Source organism: Psammomys obesus, unplaced genomic scaffold (genome assembly GCF_907164565.1).
Source record: "Psammomys obesus unplaced genomic scaffold, mPsaObe1.curated_primary_1811, whole genome shotgun sequence".
In the NCBI taxonomy this organism is placed as follows: Eukaryota; Metazoa; Chordata; class Mammalia; order Rodentia; family Muridae; genus Psammomys; species Psammomys obesus.
Window position 1 is genome coordinate 17,326,847 of NW_026596046.1, and position 21,523 is coordinate 17,348,369.

Here is a 21,523-nt window from a genome sequence, read left to right on the forward strand (position 1 = left end):
TTTATTTATTTATTTATTTATTTATTTATTTATTTATTTATTTATTTTGTTAGAGTCTCACTATATAGACCTTAAATTTATTATGCTAAGTAAAGGAAACAGACAATAATGGCTACAAGTTCTGTAATAATACCTGCATTTCTTTCTGGAGAGAAGAAAGCTACACACACACACACACACACACACACACACACACATACACACACATACACACACACATCATTTACCAGACACGTTTGCTTACAACTGTTATGCTAGTGCTTGGGGGGTGTAGCTCAGTTAACAGAGTTAGTATCTTATAAAACAGGCATGCAGGCATGTGGGTACATATCTGTAATCCCAGCATTTGGAAGGTGAAGGCAAGAGGATCAGGAGTTCAGGTCAGCCTTGGCTACATAGCAGGTTTGAAGCCAGCCTGGGATACATGAGAATACATGTCTAGAAAAACAAAAACAACCAAGCAAACCACACGTGCTTGCCAGGACCTGGGGAAGAAAAGTGGTTGGTTGCCAGAGTGCGGCAAACAGAGATTTTTGAGACAATGTCATTTCTCTGTGTGACACTGAAGCCATAGACACATGAAAACATGCAGCTTCCAACACCCAGATAATCTTGCAGCACAGTGAATAAAATTCAGTGTTGTCAAGTTTTGGGAAATCAACCTGAATGCTGGAGGTGCCCAATTGTGACCACATTGTGGCCGAGGGCTGCGGCATCACCGGAAGTGGTGCGGGGGAAAGAGGCTGGTTTTATAAGCCTGGAGGAGCAGCGTCTCCACAAGAGATCTGACAGCTGAAGACAAAAGCAACGGTGCAGCATCGCCAGTCTGCAGTCAGCCAGGTTGTTTCTCACAGAGATAACAGCGATCCAGATAGCGATCCAGAGAATGCTCTAGACAGAGGCCTCCTGAGTCACTCTTCCCAACCAGGACAAAAGTACCAGACAGAACCAACCAAAGGGAGGAACCTTTTATTTAGGCTCAGGATTTCCGTCCATCATGGGGGTTGAGGGAAGCATGACAGAGTAGTTCCTTATGTAGTAGCAGCAGCAAGCGACAAATGTTCTTCTTATGATGGTGGACCAGGCAGTTGAGTTAAGACCAGAGGTGAATAGAACCATCCTAATGCGGCCACATAGGCCAGCCAGGTGCAGCCCCTTAAAGGATACAACCACAGGCTAGAGACCAAGCACCTAGAACCTAAGCCTGTGGGGAATGTTCCAGACGTAAACCGTGACAACAGGATAAGCAAATAAACAAACAAATGATCTGTGTCGAGGACCTGGTGTCTCAGTGCGGGAGAAGTAAGTTTTAAATAAGCAGGAGGGGGCTTGAGTAAACCAGGAGGTACTAGATTAGTCAGAGAATTCGCTGAAAATTCATGCTTAACTTATCGAAGACACAAGACTGAAGAGGCATAAACATTCGTGAGCCTGTATGTAAACACAGAATGCATATGTATATTCCCTGGCTCTGTCTGTGAGGGGAGGGCTAAAGACAGGTACACCCCAGGAGCAGAGGGTCCTGGTGTTCAAAACTTGGTCTCTAATCATTTTCCAGCAAAGGGAACCAGAGATCCTTGGAGAAATTCGAAGTTCCGGGGCCAGGGCTGGGGGAATGCAAATGAGCCAGAGAGAAATCTTTTCTTATAATTTACATCCACCGTGTCTCCCCAAAGTCCCCTACATTAAAGGCTTGGTAACCGTCCTATGATGCCACAGGGAAGAAAACGTCAGGAGGTGGGGCCTGGTGGAAGGAAGTTAGGTCTTTGGGAAGTTATGGCCCTGACAGTAGTTACTGGGACTCTGGCCTCTTCCTCTTGCTCTTGCTTTCCATCTGTCTCAAGGTGAGCAGCTTGGCTCCTACAAACACTCCCCACTTTAAAGTTCTGCCTTTCCGCGAGCCTAAAAGCAATACGTCCAAGGAACCATGACCTCAAAGACTCTGAAGATCAGTGTTCAGAAGTGGACGGGTTGTCTATAGTGACCTCCCAGACAGCGTGGCAGGCAGAAGATACCCAGAGGCCCACTTTGGGTGACACTGTGCTGTTCAAGTGTGTGGTGGAGAGATGGAAAAGAAAGAGAAGAGCAGTTTGAGCACTAGGAACAGAGGCAGAATGAAGATGCAAAGGTGATGAGAAACAGCCTGATGTGAGTAGCCTGCCTTGTCACCTGAAGCCTCGGTGAGGTTATGGCCCCTGCTGCTGCAGAGGGCCATGTCTGGGTCCAGGGCCACGTAGCAGCAGGGGTCTGTGTCTATATCCATGGCCCATGTTACTGCCCAAGGCCATGTGGATGTTCCTGGTCTGGGCTGCAACCTGAGACCATGTTGATATCCAAGGGCAGAGCTGGCCCCACCCCTCACTGGCTGCAGCACTCATGGGGGTTGGGGGGGAGTGGTCCTGGACCTCACCTGGGCAGCACAGTAGAGCTGGCCCTAGTGGCATGGGTGTAGGTGAGCTGGCATAAGACCGGCATAAGACCAGCATAAGAGCACAAGAGCAGGAGATCTGCCCTCCCCTCCCCGACTTGCACTCTATGGCACTTGAGTGAACTAGCCCTGGGAGTACAGGAGAGCTCGCTCTGATGGTGTGGGTGTGTGAGAGCTGGCTGGCTAACCAACTCAGTTATCACCCAGGCCCAGATCCGGGGCTTTGAGTTGGCCCTCCCCAACATCTACTCCATCGCCGAACTGCTGGAGTTCACGAAGGGGCAGGTCCTGCAGATCCAAAGCTACAGGATCTCCATGACACAGAGCAACCACAGGATGTCCGAGAGGAGTCCCAGCGATGATCCAGTACTGATAGGGTAGCAGAAGCCAGAGGCCTCAAACCAGACCAGTGACTCACTGCAACAAACATTTGCAAGTAAAGAAGTGTGGACAAAAGGGTGTACTGTGACACACCATGACACACTTCAGCTTCCGTGGTGATATTATTTTGTCTTTTGCAAGTGAGATTGCAAGGGGGGAGAGGCGGATACGAAGGAACAGGGAGATGAGTTGGGGTGCATGCTGTGAAATTCGCAAATAATCAATAAAAAGTCTTTTCTAAAGGAAAAGAATGTGAGCGCCGGAGAAGTGGGAAGAACGTTCTGCATCACTCTCTCCTGGACACACGTCAGCTCATGGCCCCTGTGGTAGCCTGCACAAGATCTGTCAGTCAAAATGCCAGAATGGTTGGAGGAGGGGCTCCTGGGGCCTCCCTCCTAGGATAGGCCCTAAGGAATTAGTGGCAGATGATGGCCACTTTTCCTTGAGGGTGTGGCCTCTGGTAGGGTGTCCGTTTGTTAGCGAATGGCCCCATGCCCATTTGCGCAGGGTCAGCACTGCCTAGACACAGTGGGTTATTAACAACAATGACCTTTTAAAAGAACATGAAGTCAGGAAGAAGACAGGGTGGTGACTCCTGTGTAAATAATATTTAAAACAAACGAACAAAAAGAACAACCAGTGCGTACATGTATGAAAATTTCAAAGAGCACATTAAAAAAATAATCATCTGAAACTGTAAGGCCGAATAAATCTTTCTGTCCTTTTATCTCAGGTGTTTCATCACAGCAACGGAACGCTGACTAGAACGTCTCCCTTATGGAAGCATTACAAATAATTTCTGTAAACCTTCCCTACTCCAGGGAGTATAGATTAAGGCCCTTTCCTCATTTTGAACGTGGGCCGTCAGGGTGACCTGCTTCCAAGGAGTAGAGTCTGAAGGAGAGGATGAGAGGGGCAGTGTTTTGGCGGAAAGAGTAGAAAGAGTAGCTATTTCCTTGGCAGGCGCCAAGGTTAGTAATACCAATGATGCTCTGAGACCCGAGCACTGACAGAGTGTCACCTGAACTCCACCTGGGCCACCTTCTCCCAACCACCCACAACTCTGGTCGAATCTTTCTTGGTTAGAAAACGTCAGACCAAACCCAATTGCTGAGGCAGATCCACAAAGCTAGACTCCTCGACACTGTCAAAGTCTTAAGAAAGTAAATGAATGTAGAAAAAAAAAAAAAAAGTCACAGGCCAGAGGAGACAGAGGTAAGTGAACTTCGGTGTCCTGGATGAGACACTGGAGAAGAAAGATGTCAGTGTAGAAGCTGCTGGCATTCTGGTACACATCCGTGACCCCAGCACCAAGGAAGCAAAGAGCAGAGGATTGTGAAAGGGCAAGCCAGCCAGGGGCTCCACAGAGAAACCGTGTCTCAAACAAAGCAAAAACAAATGATGCATAGAAGAGTGAATAAGGTCCAAAAAAAAAACCATGGAGGATGTCCTGGTTTGCTTTTAGTTGCATGACCGAAAAGCAAACTGGGGAGAAAAGTGTTTATTTAACTCCACAGGTTATGGTCCAACGTGGAGGGAGGTGAGCATGGGAACCCTCCCACAGAAATCGTTAGTAGGAAATGCGGCACAGACTAGGAACAGGCCAGTCTGGTGGAGGCATTTTCTCAATTAAGGTTTCCTCTTCCCAGTTGACTCTAGCTTGTGTCAAGCTGATGACAACATCTAACCAGCACAGACCCTGTGCTGACACTGGCTTCTGAGCCGCGACAAATGTTCATGGTGATGATCCATCAGCTTTGAACTATTTGCAAGTTTTCTGTTCATTTCCTTGTTCACTCATAAAAGGGGGGGGGGGTCTTTCATTGTAGCCCAGGCCGGCCTTGAATGAACACTGATCTTCCCATCTCAGCGCCGAACGCTGGGATCACAGGTAGGTATCACCATGCCCACATGCAAGTCTTCTATAAACACAACCTATTCTAAATTTTAAAACATCTTCACAGGCCTTGAGGACGGCAGGTGTGGTTCAAATGGTAGAGTGCTTACCTAGCATGCCCAAAGCCCCGAATCCAATCCCCAGCGCTGTGTGAAACCACATGAGGTGACCAGCACCTGTAATCCCAACACTTGGGAGGTAGAAGCAGCAGGATCAGGGGTTCAGGGCCAGCCGGGACCAAATGAGATTGGTGTCAAAGAAAAAGAAGATAACTAGGCTTCAAGAAAGCCTGATTAAATAAGAGAAAGAATGCCTACCACACCAGACTAACTACCAGCGAGAAGAGAGTAGAAGGCGCCGTCAGAAAGGAGCCAGTCTGGCATGGCCTTGTCAACCTGAGTTTGATTCTGAGACTGCTGGATAGCAAGTGAGAGGTCTTGGGCACGCTCGTTCTCTAACCTCTCTCTGAGCGTCATTTTCCCAGTCTGTAAAGGGGTTAATCATGCCTTCCTGTCTGCTGGGTGTTCACCCCTGGGTTTGCTAGCCACAGGCATACACATTAAGCGGTGACATTGCCAAAGGCCTTGTTCCTCCTATGGACTTTATATGGGGTTTTTACACATAGATTAAAATCTATTCTCTTCACCCTTCGCTCAACAAACAGAATGTATCCCAGATACAAAAAAGGACATGCCCTTTGATTCTGTATATATGAGAGTCAAAGTCAGAAAGACAAATCAATGTCTTAGAAGTCAGAAGTTGCCAGGCACTGGTGTCACGTGCCTTTAATCCCACCGCTCGGGAGGCAGAGGCAAGCAAGTTATCTGCGTTCAAGGCCAGCCTGGTCTACAGAGTGAGTTCCAGGATAATCAAGGCTGTCTTGAAACCCTGTCTTGAAAAAAAAATTACGTCAAAACAACAAAAGAAGAAAGTCAGAAGTCAGCATAGTGGGCATTCCTAGTTGCTTTTGTGTGTGTGTTTTCTTTCTTTCTTTCTTTCTTTCTTTCTTTCTTTCTTTTTCTTTCTTTCTTTCTTTCTTTCTTTCTTTCTTTCTTTCTTTCTTTCTTTCCAGGCTGGCCTAGCAGTCACCATGTAGATCAGGCTAGCCTTAAACTCACACAGGTCCACTTGCCTCTGCCTCATCCCTGCTAGAACTAAAGGCATGTGCCACCACAGCCCAGGTTTGATTTTTTTTGAGACAGGATTTCATTGTGTAACACAGGCTTGTCTTGAAGTCTCAGTTTCTGGCCTTCTCGGCCTAAGTTATAGGAACCTTTCTACTCTGTTGGTGACGGCTCCACATTGCTTGCTATTTCTGTGATGGACATTGAGAGCAAAAGCAACTTAGTGGAGGAAAAAGGTCTATTTGGCTTACACCTCCAGGTCGCAATTTATCACTGACAAATTCCAGGGCAGGAACTGAGGAAGAAACCATGTAAGAGCACTGAATACTGGATTCACCCCGCTCCCTCCCCATTCTCTCCTCCCCTGTTTCTCCTCCTCTCCCTCTTTCCTCCGCTCGCTCTCCCCCTCCTGGATGGCACTGCCTCCAGTGGACTGGGCCTCAGGCCCTCCAGAATCAATCAACCATCCGGATAATTCCCACACACATCTGCCAGGGCAATCCTCAGAGGAGGAGACTCTCTCCAGATGACTCTGGTTTGGGCAAAGTTGACAGAAAAAAAAAAAAAAAAAACTAAAAAACTAAAAACAGGGGGCTGGGCATGATGGACTCACATCTGTAGTCCTAGGATTGAAGAGGTAAGAAAATCAATTCAAGGTCACCCTCAGCTACATAGCAAGTTCAAGGCTGGCCTGACTATGTACTCATTTCATCATCCCCTCCCCCCCCCAAAAAAAACCCCCATAAAAACAGAACTACATATGATCCAGCCACACCTACAGAGCTACCTACACATCTGTGATTGTCCTGGCACGATTCACAATTGCCGAGATATGAAACCAGCCTAGGGGCCCATCAACAGATAAGTGAAGAAAATAGTCTTCTGCCATGAAGAATGAAATCATGTTGTTTGCAGGAAAATGTGTGGAACTTAACATTGTTATAAAAATATGCCAGATTCAGAAAGATGAATATCAAACACTTACCTTCGTGTGTGAAATCTATCAAAGAAAAAAAGAAAAAAAAATTTTTAAAGCTCATGAAAATGAAAGACAGAATACTAGGAAAAAGGACAGAGGCAAGAGGGGAATGGGGGGTGAATCTGATCAAAAGATGTTATATACTCATATGAAAATGTCCTAAGAAAAATTCATTGATTTGCACAATTAATATATACTAATTTCAAAAAATAAATACTTGGAAAAAATCTACTGAAATGGATTAAAAAGGTGAGTGTTGATAGTTTCAAATGAGCCCTCCCTGTGGTTAATGTGGGAAAGGGGCTCTGGGGAGGCAGGACGAAAGCCCAGAGCCTAGCAAGGAGGTCAGTGCTTTGGTCCAGGAGAGACACGGTGGTTACTTGGGTACAGGAGGGAAAGGAGTGGGGTTGGCAAAAAGAGAGCGGGGAAAAATAAAAGAGAGCGAGACAGTGAATGCCACATGTGTTTCAGAATTAGAACCAGCCAGACGCTATGCTGTGCCGATGAGTAGGGTATGTGGGGTCAGGCAGGACAGGAATGGAAGAGGCCACCCAGCTTCTGCTTGGCAAAGAGGTAGATGAAATCTACCGAAATTAACTGCCTGCTGCCTGTTGGTTTTACCCACAACAGTGATCTCCTTGTGCACAGCGGTGCGTGGTGGCCAGTACAAAGAAAACACCTTCCCAAATAGGTGTTGAATGAATGAAGGGGCTGTTCCCTAGAGTAGGTCCAGCACCACGGTGTTGACCTAATAGGAAAGCAGAAGTAGCTGGCGTGGTTATGAACATCTCTGTAGCTCCAGCATCTGGGAGGTTGAGACAGGAGAATCACAAGGCTGAAGTTAGCCTGGTCTTCGTAGAGACCCTGCATCAGAGAAAGGGAGGGAGGGAGGAAGGGAGGAAAGAAGAGTCAGATGTATCGTAAGAATGGAGGTGGACTTTGGATGTGGAAGTGAGATCCCTGTGTTGGCGGCTGGACCAAAGTACCTGTGTCAAGAAGAAGTTGTGTCTGTGAGGACACGTGACCTCAGAGGCCTACTTCCTCTTTTCCTTGGAGAGGAGGGAGGAGGCTTTCAGACCCTAGGCTCCTCCCCCTACAGCACTGTCAAACACAGGCACAGGCTAAGCTTGAGTAAAAGAGCCCTGCGCGCATCCCTCCAAGGGCACACCAACTCCCCAAACCATATGCTCTGGGTACACATCATAGTCTGTGAGCGAATGCAGGCCCAGGGACCAAACAACCTCCTTTTGTTTCTAAGCCAGAGGCCAAGGTCCAGAGGCCAGTGCCAGGGAATAAACACGCCTTCAGTTTAAAAGCGGAAAAAAAAAAAATTTTTTTTTCTCACTGAAACGGGCTGCTTCTGAGCTTTCTTTGTGTGATTTTTCCATATCGCCCGGGATGATTCTGTTGACCACTGTCCCACCCAGAATGATTTTAGACGGTTCCTCAAGTCTTGACTAATTTCCTTCTCTAAATGCCTGGCAGAGTAATCCTGGAACCAGCCCATGGCTTCCCACTCACCAGGAAGAGGTACCCAATGCGTTTTCTCCCTCCAGGGTGTGCCATTCTGCAACAGGCATCCAGGAATGCTTAAGAAAGGTCTTGAGCCTAAGACCTGAATTTGGAGTCCAGGGTCACGTACTACCTGCCTGATGACAGTGCCGAGCTGCTGCCCAGACATGCTTGTTTTATTCCGTCAGAAGCTGACTCCTTGGGCCTGGAGAGACAGTTCAGCAGTGAAGAGTATGCTCCACGCATGCGGGGATTTGAGTTTGATTCCCAGAACCCAAATAGGCAGCTCTCAACTGCCTATAACTCCAGTTCCATGGGAACTTGAGGCCTCTGTCCTCAGAGAGCAACTGTACTCATGTGCGCTGCATGCACATGCACACACAAACATGCTTGCACACACGTGCACACACAGATACACACAATAGTTTAATTGCCTCCTTAGCTTGCCATGATGGTACATGCCTGGAATCCTAGCACTCAGGATATAAAGTCAGGATTGCCAAGAGTTTAAAAACAGCCTGGTCTACACCGATTCCAGGCCAGACAAGAGACAAGGCTACCTAGAGACACTATCTCAAAAAAAAAAAAAAAAAAAAAGAGGAAGGTGGTGTTTTGTCTTCTCCTCTTCCAGCCATCCATGGCCCAGCAGACTTCTCAAGGTCTGTATTTGCTGTGAAGAGGGGAAGATGCTAAGCAGGCTCACACATTAACTCTGCAGAGTGGAAGATCGTGGAAGAAATGCCTTAGGAGAATCTATTTTTAATAAAGTTCTGCCCAGCACTGTTCTAGCTGGGCCAGCTGAACATCTGGACAACCCATCTTGTCTGGGCCCAGACAGAGGCCACTTCACAAAGAACACTGAGTTCTCTCTTTGAACTCAAAACCAGGGACTTTGCATGCCGTGGACTTCAAAAAGAACCTAGATTGGGCAGGGTTGGGGTAGGCAAGGGAGCACAGACCCTGAAGGGCTGCTGCTAACCATCATTCACTCACTGACTCACCCAGCGTCCAGCCTCACCAGTCCCCCCTCCCTCTCACTCCCAGCTGGAAGGGCCTTGCAGGGAGGGTGCGGGAGTCTTTCAGTGCAAAGGCCTCTGACCTGCTGCAGAACTGTCTTCTTTCTCCTGCTTACTGCTCCTTTCCCAACCCAGCAACCCAGGAGAACCTATCCAACGCTTGCTTTCTGGTTTCATCTCTCAAAAAACCCAAAGCTGATGGATGAACTGAGTTGCAATCTCAGACTTCTCCCTCCAAACCTATTGAGCCCTGGCTGTGGCCTCAATCCTCTTAGGAATCAGCTGCTGAGCACCCACCCCCCTCCCCAGCAGATGTCAGGGGAGTGCAGGAGCCCATCTGGTGAATGGATTAGCCTGTGCAACCTCTGCAGGCTCTGACACAAGGGAGGCCTAGCCTAGCGCTGTGGGGTCACCTCACCGGAGAGGGGAATTTGGACTTTATCTGCCACTACGTGCTTAACTACAAAGCACATACCAACCCTACCTCCCTTCCGAGTGTTCCTTAGTCACTCACTCACTCATTCATTCATTCATTCATTCACTCACTCACTCACTCACTCACTCACTCATTCATTAATTCATTCACTCACTCACAGATATTGACTGAGAAGTGCCAGCTGTTCAGGGTGGCCATCAGGCACCCGCTGGGTTTGCACAATGCTGATTTTGAAGGGAGGACATCTAAGATATACCAGCTGCAGAAAGGCTTTCTTCTCTCTTTATCTGAAGAGAATCAGAAAGCTCTGAAAAACAAGGACTCACATGCTTTCTCTCTGACAGCAGCTCTACTCCCAGTAAAGATATGAAGGTCAAACCCACTGTAAATCCCTCCTGGGGTTAGTTTATGGCTCTGAAGATACAAAGACTTTTCATGGCTGTTCAGACAAATAGTCCCAAACTTGCTGCCTCCTTCCTCTTTGTTCTCCTAAAATCCCCAGTGGTCTTTCCAAAACGGCATCTCTTTTCCTGTTTGTTCTTCTCTCCCCATCCCTTCGTCCATTTCCTGCTGAACAGAATATCCAAAATGGTGTGTTTTTTTGCTGTTGTTGTTGTTTTTCTGACTCTACTAGAGCTGGGGTTCCAGGTCAAGGTCCTGCTGGGGAAGGCTCTCTTGTTGCACCATTCCATGGTGGAGGTGGAATACAGGAAACACTGGAGAGCTAGAGAAGAAGATTTCAAAAGTGCTAGAGAGAGAGACAGTGAAAGAAAGACGTTACCTTATAATGGCTAAGGGTTTAAAAAGAACGTTTAAGCTATTTAAATTCTTGTGCCTCCTCCCCTAAAGGACATTTAAAAATATGATAGAACATTAACTTCTATATACCTTCTTCATAAATTTTGCCTTAAATATTGGAAAAAGAAAGAAAGAAAAGAGATACACACAAATACAGAAAGAAAGAAAGAAAGAAAGAAAGAAAGAAAGAAAGAAAGAAAGGAAGGAAGGAAGGAAGGAAGGAAGGAAGGAAGGAAGGAAGGAAGGAAGGAAGGAAGGAAGCTGGAGACAGAAAGGAGAGGGAGAGAGAAAGGAAAAGGGGACAGGAGCAAGAATGGAAGAATGAACTTGCAGCTCAAGCCCTTTTACAGTCAGCATGAGTGTGATCACGAAGATTAAGTCCTGGTGGTCTGATTGCAGCGCACCCCGTCAGACCCAACACTCCGGCACTGAGAATGAACTTTATGGTACATGCTTTGGGAGCAATGCATTAAAAATCACGGCAGTATTTTTTTATAAATTGTTTTATTATTCTGTTTTATGTCTGTGTGTGTTTTGCCTACATGTATGTCTGTACACCACCTGTATGCCTGGTGCCTGTGGAGGCTAGGAGAAGGCATTGTTTTACAGATGGCTGTGAGCGGCCATGTGGGTGCTGGGAATCAAACCTGGGTCTTCTAGAAAAGCAGTCATTACTCTTAACCACTGAGCCATCTCTCCAGTCCCTAAGCCCCAGGTTCTAAGCACTCGGTATGGTTTAGGAATGGCATGAGTATGTGCCAAGATACTATGAGGTTAAGGGATTGGTCCCAGAATGGTTCCATTAGGAGGTAGGGTCTAGTGGGAAGCCCTTGGGTCATGTGGGATGTCCACTGGAAAGAATTGTGGGATCCTGGTCCCTCTGTGACTTCTGTCTGCTGATATAAGCTTTCTCTAACACACGTGTTTCTGCTTTGATGGGCCACTATCCACCACCCTCAGCACCAGAGGCCAAACTGGGGCCCTCTATCCATTCTTGAACCCTGCTTTCTGATCTTGGGCTTTCAGCTTTCCAAAGTATGAACTAAGTAAACATTTTGTCTTTATAAAGTTGGTTACATGAAGTACTGTGCTACAGTTAAAGCTGATTGAGACACACCTGAGTAAACCTCTCTTAATTTCTCTTTTGTCCACTTACTTTGTAGGTGCACAGGTACTAATCATAAAAGGGTAGAGGGAAAATTTTTCTCTCCCAGTAGTAGTTTGCCCTCTAGTTTACAGCAGGCTTAAAGCTGTTACTCCTTCCTTAACGTTGCCTAATATGCTAAAACCTGCTCTGGGGGGGGGGGGAGCCCTTGGGGATATTCCTCCTCCTAGTCCTGTTTTGCTTCTGTTTTTGTTTTTCTTCCTTTCTCACTCTCCTAGCTTTAGAAGAGAAACTGCCTGTGATGAGGTTCATGAGCCAGAATCCATCCTTCTCTTAATAAGTGCTGCAGCCCAAGTTACTTGCCTGGGGAGTCCTTTCCAGATGGTAGAGTGCAAGGTCATTGGTTGATCTCTATTTCTACACACACACACACACACACACACACACACACACACACACACACGCATGCATACACGCACGCATATACACTCGCACTTGAACACGAAACCACAGCCTTAGGCTTTCAAATGGCCAATTGCAAAGGTATAAAGTGCACTTCATAAGAGGCATCCTCCTCTCCCTCTGCAGGGGTGGAGGAGTGAAGGGGGTTGGGAGGGTGCAGGGGAGAGGTTCCCTTTTCCAGAGACCTTTACGTCTGGGCATGTAAAGGTAGGGCAGGAGGATCCAGCCAGTTAGAAACTAAACCCATAGAGATATATATGAAACAGCCCATCCAATAAGAGCATGAGGGTTGATGTTCAAGTTTCCAGAGCCCATGTAAAAAGTTCTGTGTTGTCGGGGTGGGACAGAGACCGTAGGATCACTGCAGCTTGCTGGCCACCAGGCCAGAGTCACATTCACTGAGAGACATTATCTCAAAAGAGTGAGTTTTAGAATGATAAAGCACAGGCGTGGACATTGGCCGTCCCTCCACAAAGAGAGAGGGAGAGAGAGAATCAGCAGCACCAAGATCTCTTCAAGAATTCCCTCCCCAGCCTCCACCACACTCCCTCGAGCGTCACTGGTCAAGGTAATATTAGGTAATATCAGGTCGAGGTCCTCCTGAGGCAGGACAGTAAAAGAAAGCCAGGGAGACATGGGAAGGAAAAGGACCCCCTTACCCCAGAGTCTGGTTGAGGACTCTCACTCACTGACAGTTCAAGAATCCCAATACAGGCTGAGCATGGTGACACATACCTTCAGTGCCAGAACAAAGGAGACATAGGCAGGCAGATCTCTGAGTCTGACACCAGCCTGGGCTACAGAGTGAGTTCCAGGACAGCCAGGGCTATGTACAGAGATCATTCTCTCAAAAGGATCAAAACCAACCAAAACAAAAACCTTCCAGCACAAGGACCTGGGGATTTGAACTCAGGTCCCATGCTTGCACAGCTAGCACTTTTACCCACTGAGGCATCTCCCAGTCTACTATTCCTTTTCTATAATAATATTTCAGAATCCAGGCATGGTGGCAAATCATATGCCTTTAATCCAAGTACTTGGGGAAGCAGAGGCAAGTGGATCTATGTGAGTTCAAGACCCTGTCTCTCTAAAGAAAGAAAGATTGAAAGAAAGAAAAAATATTGAAAGATTTCAGTTGAGATTTGACACACTCATAGTGGTATGAGTGTAGATGAACATGCTGAGGTCTAAGCAAATATGATCAAGCGTGATTTTTCTTTTTTCCTAGCTATAATCCTGCAATTTTCAGGGAATCTCACAAAAGACCATAAACTCCATTTATAGTAAAAGACATGTAATAACTCTTTTGTAACCCCACAGTTTCACCTTATCCGCTCTAATCTTACCCGGTGTACCCCAGGAATCATCCTATTATGCCAGTTGCTTTAAAAAAAAATGAGTCTTAGAAATCCTTTTAGTGCTGTGTACGTAATCCCAGCACATGGGGAGGCAGAAGCAGTCGGATCTCTGTGAGTTTGAGGCCAGCCTGGTCTACCAAGTGAGTCCAGGACAGCCAAAGGCTACACAGAGAAACCCTGTCTTGAAAAACAAAACAAACAAAAAATTCTTTTAACAGGACAGCCCCCCGGGTCTAATCTAGAGTCTGCAGCTGTAAGGAGGGAGATCCCTCACCTGTGGTTTGCAGAGCTGAAGTCACTTGTCCAGTTTGCAGATCCATTGCTTGTTTGTGCTCAGTTGAATCTTCCTGAGAATGAAGCCAGAGAAACCATCTCAGAGTTGGTCACTTCATGGTCTCGTCTGACAAACTGCGGTCCACCCTGCTCAGGGCTGTCCTCAGTCTCCCAAATAGCCCTACCTTCTCCTCCTATATCGGCACTAACTAACTAAAGTATCTTTTTAAAAAACAAAAACAAACAAACAAAAAAACAAGAGTAACATAGTCTACATTTAGTTGGCTGAATTTACCACAAACAAGAAGCAGCCATGTGGCTTAACTGTCATCTTGGCTAATAATATCATGAAGAAGGCAAATGCTGCGTGACTTTTCCACCACCTGGCATAAACCAAAATGGTGGTGCCTATAAAACATCTTGGTCCTACTGAGCCATCGGGGATCACTACAGCCCTTTTTATTTTTTTTTTTTTTAATTTTTTAGTGTTTGTTTTAATTTTAACACAATGTTTACATGACATATTTCCTGGTTTCTAGAGGAAACCAAAGAGTTTTCCCAGCCAGGTTCCTCCAACACTTGCCTCCTACAAAGGGAACAAACATTTTGACACATGTGGAGGCCCAGAGGTGAACATCACTGAAGCGCGGAGCCTAACAGGGACTCAAAGGATAACTTGCCAGGTGCTGGACAAGCTGCCACCATCGGGCATCTGCTGCAGCTGAGCCAGGATCAGCCCAATGCCCAGGAGAATGGGGATGCAGGCTCTGCTGGATCTTAATGCCGGTTCTGTCTGGTCCCTCCAGGCCCGATTTCCTCTAACTGGGGTAGAAGGCTGCTTTCCACCCACCAGCGATACTCCTTGGTTCTGGATGCGTCTGCCTCACGGCACGATGGGTACTCCGGCTTTTGCTTTTTCCTTTCAGTTACAATAACAGAGGTTAAGAACAATCCAATGGTCTCAGCTTCCGAGTTCTTTCGGACACCCAGTTGTTTGTTTGTTTGTTTGTTTGTTTGTTTGTTTCCTATGGTTAGTATCCTCTCGATTACCGTGACACAAGCCCAATTTACATGTGGTAAATTGAGAGGACATTGTCCCAATCTACATTGTCCTCTTTAAATAAAATCATTTGGAGTGCTTATCATGTTTGCTTCCTATCTGGATTTTTAAAACGCAATATGTGTTTACAGATTAAGGAAATGGACACGCACATCTGGGAGACCCTAAAGCAGAGAAGCTCCCTCCCCACTCTATTTCACCTGGATCATTGTGTACCTTTCTCCTTCCCCATGACCTGATAGAGACTCTCAGAGCTCAGGTCAGGCCAAGGGCCTGGTATTCTCTCATCAACTATCATACAATTCACCAACTAGCAAATAGTTGGGGCTCCTATCTGAGATGTGTTGATGTCCTCCTCACCTCAGCACCAGAGGAGAAGTTTAGTTCACATCACTGCAAACAGGAACGTAAAGCGTTATGTAGCTTCTGGAAAAGAAAACAGCGTCTATGTGTTGGAATTCAGGGCTTCTGTCCTACCTTTCTGAATGAAACATCTTCATGCCTGTAGTTGTGCCAGCCTGAAGCGATGTAAACACCACTTCACAAATGGAGACGATGGTCTGGCTATCCCGGCCAATCTTCTACATAGTCTTATGGAGGACCTAGGGTGGCTCACTGGAGAAGGCTAGAGAGAGGGATTGCTCCCTGGGTGCCTGGGGAAAAGCCGTCATAATACTGAGTGAAGGCTCTTCAGTGTGAGCATTCTGGATCCCTCTTACCATTCTCCGAGAGTAAACCCAATAGGCTCATCAGTGCTCAGGGAGAACTCACACTTTAGATTGTCATTGGAACTTTATGAGGAAGGGAGAGACACTGTTTAGTCTGTCCCTCCATACACCATGGCCAAGAGAAACAGTTCTCACAACAGATAGCAAATTTGTTTATAATGCCAGTATGTCTAATACTATTTTAAAAAAACAGTTTAAATTTCTAAAAGGATTCAGGCATGGACTTTCATTTAGTAAAGAAGGATTTATGTATGTGAAGATTAAGGTGGCTGGGTGTTTTCAGAAAGGAAAATATGACTAGAAAGTTTATGCAAACTATAAAGTTCAGGGTTATTTATTTAATGCATGAAAAGGATAAGACTTAGAGGTGACATATATGGTATTAATGTTTCTAAGGCCAAACAGCAACAATTATAAGAACTGGCTAAAATGGACATAAAATTTATTTAGAAGTGTTTGGTTTAAAAAATATTACACTGTGGTTAATATTACCAGACTGACTGGACAGTGGTTGCAAACACCTTTAATCCCAGCACTTGGGAGGCAGAGGCAGGTAGATTTCTGTGAGTTCAAGGCCATCCTGGTCTACAGAGTGAGTTCCAGGACAGCCAGGGCTATAGAGAGAAATTCTGCCTTGAAACAAAACAAATAAACAAAACATACCAGACTCTGTAACTGGCCTTCTGGGTGTTCAGTAACTATATTTGGAGGTCCATATTATTATGGTTAGAGGAATTATAAGGAAGAATATTTTCTTCATTGCCCCCTAAGGTCAACCAGGTCCCAGGGGACTGTGGAACATCCTTTGAAGTGTTCTGTAACCCTGGGGATTTTCCTGTTCTCTTGTTCAGGGAGGCCATAAAGACTCCATCCAGTGCATTCTGACTAGTATCCAGTCTACAAAAAGAAGGGTCAAAACAGGAAATTTTTCCTCCTTGGTGTTTCCAAGTCAAACACTGACCAAACAAGGCCTTTGACTCATCCTCATGTAGATGTACTGACTGGTAAAGAAAAACCAGAGGATCCAGCAGCTCTTCCTACACCAAAGTGGACAGAGAAACAGACATTCAACTGGCTTTGACAGAAAAAAAAAAAAAAAGATTGCTTTTAGCTACTTGCATAGCCTTAAACAACAGCAGAAAAAGTATATTTCTCAATATTAATTCTCTTCCTGATTTTTTAAAAGGCTGTACTAGGTAGTTTTATGTCATCTTGACACAAGCTAGAGTCATCTGAGAGGAAGAAGCCTCAACTGAGAAAATGCCTCCAGAAGATCTGGCTGTAGGCAAGCCTATAAGGCACTTTCTTAATTAGTGACTGGTATGATGGAGCCCAGCTCATTGTCACTCAGTGGCATCCCTAGCCTGGTGGTCCTGGGTTCTCCAAGGAACCAGGCTGAGCAAGCCAGGAAGCTCCATGGCCTCTGTATCAGTCCCTGCCTCCAGGTTCCTGTCCTGTCTGAGTTCCTGTCCTAACCTCAGGGATCACCAGTGATGTGGAAGTGTAAACCAAATAAACTCTTTCCTCCCCAGGTTGAGTTTAGTCATATTATTAGAAACCCCGACTAGACAAAGGCCTGTCTTCTTAAATGACAATATCTCTTTCTATACCCTAATTATCCATTTCCCTAATAAAAGGAGACTACCAGATAGGCTATCATCAAACTCACAGGTTTGGGGGAATTACTCAGGATATCTAGGTGGTGTCTATGGGACACTGCTGTGAACCCATTGGGATTCTAAGTTGTCCCTGAGATGCTAAGTTTAACTGACTTCTCTTACAAAGCCTCTGGGGGTTGTGTCTTATGCAGGAGTCTGATGGAACGAACAGCTGATCACACAGTTACCTTACCCTTCTACAGAGCTCTAGTTCACGGCCACGCCGTTGGACAATTGCGTTACACCCTACTAAAACAAAACTTACGCTGTTCATGATGCTAACACATCTCCCTCATTAACTTCATCTCTTAACGTTCTCTGCCTTAGTGTTCTACTGCGGCGAACCACCATGTCCACGGCAACCCTTATAAAAGAAAGCGTTTAATTGGGACTGGCTTACAGTTTCAGGGCTTTAGCCTATGATCATCATGGTGGAAAGCACGACAGCACGCAGGCAGACATGGTGCTGGAGAGGTAGCTGAGGGTTCTATATCTGGACCTGCAGGAAGGAGGAAGAGAGAAAATCTGGGCTTGGAATGGACTTTTTGAAACCTCAAAGCCCAGCCCCAGTGACACACTTCCTCCAGCAAGGCCTGTACACCTTCTAATCCTTTCAAACAGTGACACTCCAGTAACCAGGCATTCATCTCTATGAGCCTATGGGGGCCATTTTTATTCAAACCGCCACATTCCCTACTAAGTTGTAATAAAGGAAAACACAGGGCCGATGCTGAACCTACACTGGCCAGTGAAAATGCCTGAAGCGCTTCCACTAAACCAACGAATGACCTTACCTCTTGTAGTGGACATATGACAAAAATGAGTCTTGCTAACACCTATGACAAAGCCTGTTGTGCTGGCTGGCTTTTTGCCAACTTGACACACAAACTAGTTATCTGAAAGGAGGGAACCTCAATCAAGAAAATGCCTCCATGAGATGAGTTTTAAGGCATTTTCTTAATTAGTGATCAATCAGAGGGCCCTACCCATGGTGTGTGTGTAGGGGGCTGCTATCCCTGAACTGGTAGAAAGCAGGATGAGTAAGACATGGGGATCAAGCCAAGAAACAGCACCCCTCCATGGCCTCTGCATAAGCAACTGCCTCCAGGTTCCCACCATGTTTGAGTTCCTGTCCTGATTTCCTTCTAATCATGAACAGTGCTGTGGAAGTGTAAGCCAAATAAGCCCTTTCCTCCCCAACTTGCTTTTGCTCATGGTGTTTCGTTACGGCAATAGCAACCCCAAACTAAGACACCTGCCCAGGGTTCTTTAGATGTTTTTCTTGCATGTTAGAGCAGTTAGAGCAATCTGTACCCTAAAACCCCTAACTGTTCAGGTGCCCTCTGAAAAAAGGAATGAGGGAACAGCTGTTAGATTTCCTGATGGGCAGACAGGTAGGGGGAGGGTAGAGGACACTAAGTCATGAAGATGGTAAACTTTCAAAATGTCTGACTTCTTCCTCTCCTGGGACAAAAGCCTGACATCCTAAAAGCAAGGCCTTGACAGCTCTCTCCTCCCACTCCCCGCTCCCTGAAAACAGAGCGTCCTGATGATGACTTCAAGGCCAACCAGTATGTCACAGCTATGGACCAACTAGTCATCGTGTGCTTGTTCTGCTAATCAACCCTAAATAAGGGAAAACAAACTTCAAAGACTTTTTTTTTTTTTTTTATGAGCCAGCCCTGGAAGAGAGAGAGTAGATTTTAGGGGGACTCTCAAACTCCCACTGTAGAAGAACTCTCTTGTGTCTGTGTGAAAGCATTACCTGTCAATAAAAATCTAATGGCCTATAGCTGAGGCAGGAAATGGGAGGTGGGACATCTGGCAGGCAGAAGGGATTTTGGGATAGAGCCAGGAATGAGAGATTCAATTGGCAAGATGTGAGGAGGTGCCTGAGCACATGGAACCAGCCACATGGCAGAATGTAGATTAGTATACATACGTTATTAAGTTATGGGCTAGTCAGAGAAGAGCCTAGCTTACAGCCCAGGTATTTGTAAATAATACTTCGAGTCTTGTGAGTCATTATTTCCAGGGAGCTAGGGGAGCAGGAAGAAAAACACTGCCACCAACCACAATATCCGTCTACTTAATCTTTCTCCCTGACTTCATCACTTCTCTTTCCCTCATTATCCTCATACGTAATGATTTTAACCTGTCTTTTAAACTTTTCACACAAGTTCCTCCTGGATCAAATTAGTGGTATCACTGAGGCCACCACACAGAATAAACAAAAGCAATGCTTCTCTTAACGTCACTCCAGATGCAAAAACTCCCAAACCATGCCCTGTCTGCTAGCAGAAAGAAGCCAGACAGATGCACCATGCCCCACCCACCCACCCAACACATACATGCACACACACACACTTTATCTGGTCTAGAATGAAAGGACAATCACATAAAACAAAAAGCCTCAGGCAAGCTGAGAAACTCCTGACAAGGAAGTATGCATATCCATTGGCATTTACCTCTGGAAGTGGCAGGGAACAGGTCTACACATGGAACTTTCCACCTCCAAAACAAATCCTTTCTCTACCCTTTAAAACCCTCAAGCCCGCTGTGCCTGGGTGCACTGTTTCCTTTCCCACAGAGTGACCACTCTCATTCACTGTTCTAATAAATGACAGCCTTTTTCCTGTGAGGTCAGCCCCATCTTTAACTTTCATATTGCCTCAGTCAATTCTGATCTAACTCTCCAAGTTGCTTCTGATCATAATATTTTATCTCAGCAACAGAGAGCAATCGAAGACATCACTTATCAATTAATACTGGTGCCTAAGTATACGTTAATATCTCTTAGTAAACACTATTTCTGGGCTGGGGATGTAGCTCAGTGGGGAGAGCTTGTCCAGCACTGGTGAATCCCTGGGTTTGAGTCTTCGGACTTCGAGGAAAGAAAAAAAGAAAAAGAGGAAGGGACGGGGAGGGAAAGGAAAGGGAAAAATCTAACTCTGCTTCCTATTGACTCACGCTGATGTCTGCAGCGAAGTTAGAGATCCTGGATGCACATGGGAAGAGGGTTTGGAAAGAGTCCAGGAGGCTGCTGTAGGTGCCAGCGTGGAGCTGTGTCTGCTCTCTACTCCTGCTGCCACTCAGAACTAGCCTAACCTGACTCTTCCATTGTATAATAAGACCAGCTAGATCCTATAGGCTCAGTATGAAATGAAAATGCAAGACTTTTTGTTCAGAAATTATTAAGAATGTCAAGGCCACAGCAGAGCACCCAGCTAGGTAGCTGACCCTCAGGTGACAATGACTAGCCTGGTGTTCATCAAGCTGGCCACAGGCTGACCCTGGGGTAATCTTACCATTCTCTCTGACTTGCATGTTTCTCACAGAGTTGATACTACAGGGAGGAACATCAAAAGCGCAGAAGTTTATTTTGTCTCTGTGATAACATTGCCTAGCATACAGTACGTGTTCAATAACTCACAGAAGCACCGTGGTTCAGATCTTGATTAGCCTAGAGTCAGTCTATCAGTTTCCTTTAAAAAGGGACTAATTCTTGGTTCATCAAGCCAGGCAAGGTGATACATACCCCCCAAATGCAATCCATCCCAGCACTTGGGAAGCCGAGGCAGGAGGACTGCTGAAAGTTACAGGTCATCCCGGGCTGCATAGTGTGTCTCAAAGCAAACAGAGCAAAACCATCCCAAGCAAGTCCTGCCGAGAAGTTAAATACCTTCTTCCCCACCCCACCTCCGCCCCTTTAACTCTTCAGCCTTCAGCCCCTTATCTCCTACTCCTACTTCAAGGAACACTCCTCTGCTTTGCGTCCAATAATAGATGAGCTCTTGGCCATGTGCTTGGCAGCTGAAACTCCTGCCAGCAAAAGTCAAGAGACATTACATTCCCCCCCACACACACACACACACACACTTCCTCCCCACCCTTTCCAGCTTCTGGCAGTCATCACTTTACTTTTACAAAACCAGCTGCTTCAGGTCCCACCTGGAAGCAAGCAGACACTGTATCTGTCTTTTTGTATCTGAGTTTTATAATGTGCTCCATGCTCATTCATATTGGGGTATTTTGCAGGGTCTCATTGTTTTCAGGGCTGAATAGTATTCAATTCTGTACTTGTGCCACTTTTTTCCTTGTCCATTCATCCATGAATGGACAAATACGAAGCTCAACTGAGTAGGAAAAATAACGTCTAATGTTCATCACGGCTTCTCGAAATTAGTTGAACATTTCAATGCAGGTAGAACAAGAGAGAATTGTGACTATTCCTAATACAAAAAAAAAAAAAGAAGGAAAGAAAGAAAGAAAGAAAGAAAGAAAGAAAGAAAGAAAGAAAGAAAGAAA